Below are 6,833 nucleotides of genomic sequence, written 5' to 3'. Positions count from 1 at the left end.
AGAAAACCAGTGAAAGTAAGGAAAGTGACCAGAGGGAAGCACAGCACGAGAGGCCTCACAGGAGCTCCAGTAAGAGGAAAGAGAGGGTGCGTGTGAGGCAGCATTTGAATATATTATGGCAAGAAATTTGCATAATTGATACACATCAATCTTCAGAACGATGAAGTACACCAAGTGTTGAGCAGGATAAATGAAAAGAAAATCGCTGCCTAAACTACCAAAGACAAGGCAAAAATCTTTAAAGCAATCATTAAAAAAGGGCAAATTAGCCAAAACGAACTGCAATTAGATTGCCAATAGACTTCTCAGCAGTAAAATAAGAGTTTAAAAGACAATGCCACAGTATCTGTGAAGTGCTAAGGGAAATAATGGTGCCATAGAATTCTGTACTTAGTGAAACTATTATTCAAGAGGAAGGGTGAAAACAGATGTTTTCACATACAGATTCACTGAAAGAACTATTAACAATGTATAGAATATAAAATGTATATATTAGTACAGAAAGAGAGTATATAAGTTTACCCCTGAGCTCTCTTTTCTGGTCAACTGCTTAACCATTCTTTAGTTCTTTCACCAAGACTACAGTTTAAAAAAAAAAAGATCATTACACCTTTGCAGTACTTTTTAAACAGTTTTATTATGATTGAAATAGCTAACTGTACATATTAAAAATGTACATACACCCATGAAACCATCACCACAATCAAAATAAAAAAATCCATCACCCTTTGACATTTCCTCATGAACCTTTTCAATCCCTCCCTCCACCCATCTCCCTGCTCTTTCTCTGGCAACTACTGATCTGCTTTCAGTGATTACGAATTAATTCTCGTTTTCTAGAACTTTACATAAATGGAATCATAAAATATGTACTTGTTTTTGTCTGGTTTCTTTCACTCAGGGTAAGTATTTTGAGATTCATCTATTTTCTTGTTTATAGCAATAGTTCCAAAATCACTGCAGACGGTGATTGCAGCCATGAAATTAAAAGAAGCTTACTACTTAGAAGGAAAGTTATGACCAATCTAGACAGCATATTAAAAAGCAGAGATATTACTTTGCCAACAAAGGTCCATCTAGTCAAGGTTATGGTTTTTCCAGTGGTCATGTATGGATGTGAGAGTTGAACCATGAAGAAAGCTGAGCGCAGAATTATGGATGCTTTTGAACTGTGGTGCTGGAGAAGACTCTTGAAAGTCCCTTGGACTGCAAGGAGATCCAACTAGTCCATCCTAAAGGAGAGCAGTCCCGGGTGTTCATTGGAAGGACTGATGTTGATGCTGAAACTCCAATACTTTGGCCACCTGATGTTAAGAGCTGACTCACTGGAAAAGATTCTGATGCTGGGAGGGATTGGGGGCAGGAGGAGAAGTGGATGACAGAGGATGAGATGGTTAGATGGCATCACCGACTCAATGGAGATGGGTTTGGGTGGACTCCAGGAGTTGGTGATGGACAGGGAGGCCTGGCGTGCTACAGTTCATGGGGTTGCAAAGAGTTGGACATGCCTGAGTGACTGAACTGAACTGAGCAATAGTTCATTTGTTTTTATTTGTGAGAAGTATTCCAGTGTATAGATATACTAATTTGTTTCTTTCTTCATCTGCTGATGGATATTTGTATTGTTTCCAGTTTGGGGCCATTACAAACAAAGTTGCTATAAGCAAGTTTTTTTTTAAAAAATTGAGATATAATTGATATTCAACATTATACTAATATTAGGCACACAATATGATTCAGTTTGTACATATAAGTTCATGCATAGCTGCAGATTCTTTTTTTCTTGTGATGAAAACTTTTAAGACATACCCTTAGCAACTTTCAAATATACGATATCATTCACTATAGTCACCATGCTGTACATTACAAACCCATGGTTTATTTTATAACTCTAAGTTTGTATCTTTTGATTCTCTTCAATCATTTCTCCCACTCCTCAAACCAAGAACCCATTACTATGAGTTTGAGTTTTTTGTCTTCTTCTTAGATTTCACATATAAGTAAGCACATCTGATATCTGTCTTTCTCCATTTGACTCAGCAGACAGGGTCCACCCAAGTTTTCATAAATGGCAAGATTTCTTTCTAATGGCTGAATCATATTCCATTGTCTATATGCACACACACATGTACATATATACACATATTTACATTTTCTTCATCCAGTCATTCATTAAAAGACACTTAAGTTGCTTCAATGTCTTGGCTATAATAAATAATGCAACAAACATGGGGATGAGTATATTTTTTTCCAGTTAGCATTTTCACTTCCTTCAGATAAACATCCAGAAACAGAATTGCTGGATCATATGGTGTAGGCCTATTTTTAAAAAGGTATATACACTTCAAGAGTATAGCATTATACTTCAACATCTGTATAAACTACAAAATGAGCACCATCACAAATTTAGTTACCATTCATCACCATAAGTTGGCCCCCTTTCCCTCTGGTAACCACTAATTTAATCTCTGTATCTAGGAGTTCATTTTTGTTTTACTTTTTAAGATTCCACATACTAGTGAAATCATAAGTGTTTTGTCTTTCTCCAACTTACTTAACATAATACCTTCAAGGAATGTCCATCCATGTTGTTGCAACAGGATTTCATTCTTTGTATATGTAAGTCACATCTTTATCCATTCACCCACTGATACACACATATGCTGTTTTAATATCTTGATTATTATAAATAACGGTACAATAAACAAAGGGGTGCACGTATCTTTTCAAATTAGTGTTTCCATGTTCTTCAGATAAATACCCAGAAATGTAGTAGTTGGGTCATACAGTTGTACTAATGTTTTGAGAATCCTCCATACTGTTTTCCGTAGTGGCTGCACCAAGTTACGTTCCCACTAACAGTGCACAAGAGCTGCCTTTGCCAACACTTGCTATTTCTTACCTTTTTGTTAACAGCTATTCTAACAGATGTGAGATGATAGTTCACTGTGGTTTTGATTTGCATTACCCTGATGATTAGTGATATGGGATATCTTTTCAGAAATTCCCTCGTGGTCCAGTGGTTAGGAGTCCATACTTTCACTGATGAGAGCCTAGGCTCAAACCTGGTTGAGGAATTAAGATCCCTTAAGCCACATAGCTCAGCAAAAACAACAACAACAACAAAACCCCCCCCAAACCATCTTTTCATGTACCTGTTGTCCATCTGAACGTCTTCTTTGGAGAAAAACATCCATTCAGATTCACTGCCCATTTTAAAATTACTTTTCTTTGCTATTCAGTTGTAGGAGTTCTTTATATTATAACGTCTTATCAATAAATTATTTGTAAACATTTCCCTCATTCTGGAAGTTGCCTTTTTATTTAGTTGATGGTTTCCTTTGTGGTGTAATATAAACATGTAAATCTTTATGCTTTCACTTCTCTTAGGTAAGTATCTAGGAGTGAGAGGTTTCACTTATAAAGGAAGTGAACATTTAACTTTGTAAGAAATAGCTGAATATTTTTCCAAAGTTGTTCTGCCACTTTATATTTCTCCCAGTAATGAAGATTTCAGTTCTTTCACATCTTTGCAAAGACTTGATATGTTCAGTCATTCTAATTTTAGCTCTTCTAAATATGTAGAAGTATCTCATTGATTTTAATTTGTAATGACAAATGATGTTGAGATCTTTTTATGTGCTTTCCATTTATATATTTTCTGATGAAGTATCTACTTAAATATTTATTAAAATATTTTTTATTATCTTATGATTAAAAGTTCTTTATATTTTCTGGATAAAAGTTTATTATTAGTTTATGATTTATAAATATTTTCTCCCAGTCTGTGGCTTTTTCTCTCATTAACAGCTATCTTTTACAAAGTAAAGTTTTTTTTAAATTTTGACAAAATTCCATTCATTTTGCTTTTATGTATGTGCTTTCGGTGTCATAGCTCAGAAATCTTGGCCTAAAGAAAGTCACAAAGATTTCCTCCTGTTAATTCAGTAAGTTTTACAGTTTGAGGTTTCATATTTAGATCTACGATTGATTTTGAGATTATTTTGTATATGGTGCCAAGCATGGACCAGAGCTCCATTTTTTTGCATATAGATACCCAATTTTACTCTTTTGTCATAGCTGATTTAGCTGATTAAGAACCTTTATTATTCCTCATAAAGTTGAGTAAATTTTACCAGTTTCTTACAAAAAAGCTACTGCAATTTTAACTGTGACTACAATAAATTTAGAGACGTGGGAATAATCAAAAAGAGTATGTTTCTCCAATTATTTCACGGATACTATCTTGCTGAAGTCACCAAAGTCAGCTCCATGTTGGTTTTTCTAATGGAATTTTAATCGTGATCACAATGCAGTCACTCCCTCTCAATGAAACACTGTTTTGACTTGACTTCCAAGATTCTATACACCAGAGGCCAACAAACATTTTCTGTAAGGGAGCCAGAGAGCAATTTTGGGCTTTGTGGATCATACAGTTTCTGTTGAAATGACTCAACTATGCCACTGTAGTATGAAAACAGCCAAAGAGAAGATGTAAATGAGTTAGGTTTGGTAGTATTCCAATAAAAGTTTATTTACAAAAAAAGACAGTGGGTCAGATTTGGCCCCTGTGAGACATAGTTTGATAACTTTTGCTCTACATTCTCTTTGTTTTCATCCTACCTTATTGGAAACTTCTTTGTCTCTTATGCTTGTTATTTCTTATGTTTTTAACTTTTAACATCAGAGTGCCCCAAAAGACTCAATCATTGACTTTTCTTCTCCTATACATGCGTTCTCAGTTGCTCAGTCATGTCTGACTCTTTGCAACCCCATGGACTATAGCTTGCCAGGCTCCTCTGTCCGTAAGATTTCCCAGGCAAGAATACTCGAGTGAGTAGCCATTTCCTTCTCCATTTCTTCTTCTATATATATAAAATCAATTTCTTGGTGATTATATGCAGTATCATGATTGCAAATATTTTTATATTAATGGCTCCCAAATTTGTATCTCCAGCCCAGACCACTTTCTGAACTACAGATCTTAACCCAATGTCTTATTAACATCTACACTTGGATCATCTTTCAGGTATTTCAAAGAATAATGTATGCACGTGCTCAGTAGTGTCCGACACTGCAATCCCATGGACTGTGGCCTGCCAGGCTCCTCTGTCCATGGATTTTTCCAGGCAAGAATACTGGAGTGGGTTGCCATTTCTTACTCCAGATCTTCCTGACCCAGTTAATACATGCCCAAAATGAAACACCTCATCTTTTTTTCACAAATCTTGTTCTTTTTCAACATTACAATTGATGGCAACAATATCCTTTCACCTGCTCAGGCCAAAACCCTTGGGATTCAGGCCTGACTCCTTTCTTTCGCCTCATTTCAATCCATCAGTAAATCTAGGAGCTCTATTGAAATATACCCAGAATTCAGCCACTTCTTACCACCATTAATACTGCCACTCTGGTATAAGCCACTATCATCTCTTACCTAGAATAATATGTGAGAAACTTTTAGTTGGAATCCCTGCATTCATCTTTGCCACCATGATCTATTCTCAGCACAACAGCCAGAATGATGTTTTTAAAACTTAAAATCAGATCACATTGCTCCTCTTCCCCAAACCATCTAATGGCTCTGCATTTCACTCAGAGCAAAAACCAGTCCTTAAAAACGGCCTATATAATCTGGCATCTACTCTCCTCGGCCGTATCATTTCTATGACTTTGTCTCCTACTACTCCCCACTTATAATCATTTTGCTCCTGACTCCTAAAACACAGCAGACGAGAACCTGTCTCAGGAACATTGTATTAGCAGTTTCCTCTGCTTGGAAAGCTCATCCCTTAGATATCTGCAGGGCTCGATTCTCAGATCCTTCATCTTGGTTCAACTATCACTTCCTTGGTTGGACCTTTCCTGATCTCAGGACTTAAAATTGCAACACTGTTCTTCTAGGTTTCCTCTCTCCCTTTTCTGCCTTATCTGTCTCCATATTACTTATCACCTTCTGATTTATTTTAAAATTGTGTTTATTATATGTCTCTCACCTACAGAAAGTTAAGTTCTCCCAGGGAAGTGCATTAGTGACAGTCTCAAAAGGAAATAATGATTACTTGTATATATGTTTGTGGAAGATTTATTTATAAAGGGACTGTTTACAAAACTGTATGTGTAAAGGAACTCACATGGATAGTAGCAGATAAGATGTTGCTCCCCCAGATCTGAAGATGAGAGGGAAGTTTTCATCCAAGCAGGAAGGAAAGAACTGCACAGAGGTCGCCCTGAGAGAAACTTTGAGGGACACCCCGTGAGGCAATCTCTCAGGGACAGAGCCAGGAAAAGAAATACCTGCCGTTGCTCTCTTCCCTCCTTCTGATCTCTGGTTCAGGGTCCCCCATTGGCTGAACCAACCACAGCTCATAGGGTACAGGAGCCATTTCAGGCAGTTCATACAGGTGATTCTTCCCAGAGAAGGCTAAGAGCAGCATCAAGAAAGGCTGAGAGTATATCTAAAATTATAAACAGATGACAAGGTAGGCATTTTTTTTGCTTTGGTTCATGGCTGTATCCTACTTGTGGTAAGTCTACAATAGACATGTGTCTAGGTCTTTGTTCAAGAGAGAGGGAATGACCAACTGATGCCAGTTGCTGATGATAGAATGAATGAAATAAGAATTGAGAACTGACCTTTAGACTTTCCAAGCAGAGGTCAACAGTAACTGGGACAAGAAGAGTTTTAGTGGAGTGGTTGGGATTAAATTCTGACTGAGGTCTGTGTAAGAGAGAATGGGTATGGAGAAGAGACAGTAAATATAGAAACTTCTTAGGACAAGGAAGAGCAGAATAGTGGTACTGAAGCTTGAGGGTGGGTTTCAAGAAAAAAT

The 6,833-nt window shown here is 36.8% G+C and overlaps 1 long non-coding RNA gene across 1 annotated transcript; it reads right to left on the bottom strand.

Annotated features, from left to right (window-relative positions):
• LOC108636383 lies at positions 1,681 to 3,688 on the bottom strand. The gene is made up of 2 exons (XR_001918326.1): positions 3,156 to 3,688; positions 1,681 to 3,065 (listed from the first exon to the last, which is right to left on the bottom strand). It is a non-coding gene; the product is annotated as an uncharacterized LOC108636383 (long non-coding RNA).

Source organism: Capra hircus, chromosome 7 (genome assembly GCF_001704415.2).
Source record: "Capra hircus breed San Clemente chromosome 7, ASM170441v1, whole genome shotgun sequence".
Classification (NCBI taxonomy): domain Eukaryota; kingdom Metazoa; phylum Chordata; class Mammalia; order Artiodactyla; family Bovidae; genus Capra; species Capra hircus.
Note: the sequence above shows the minus strand (reverse complement) of the source record. Positions and strands in the feature narration are given on the sequence as shown.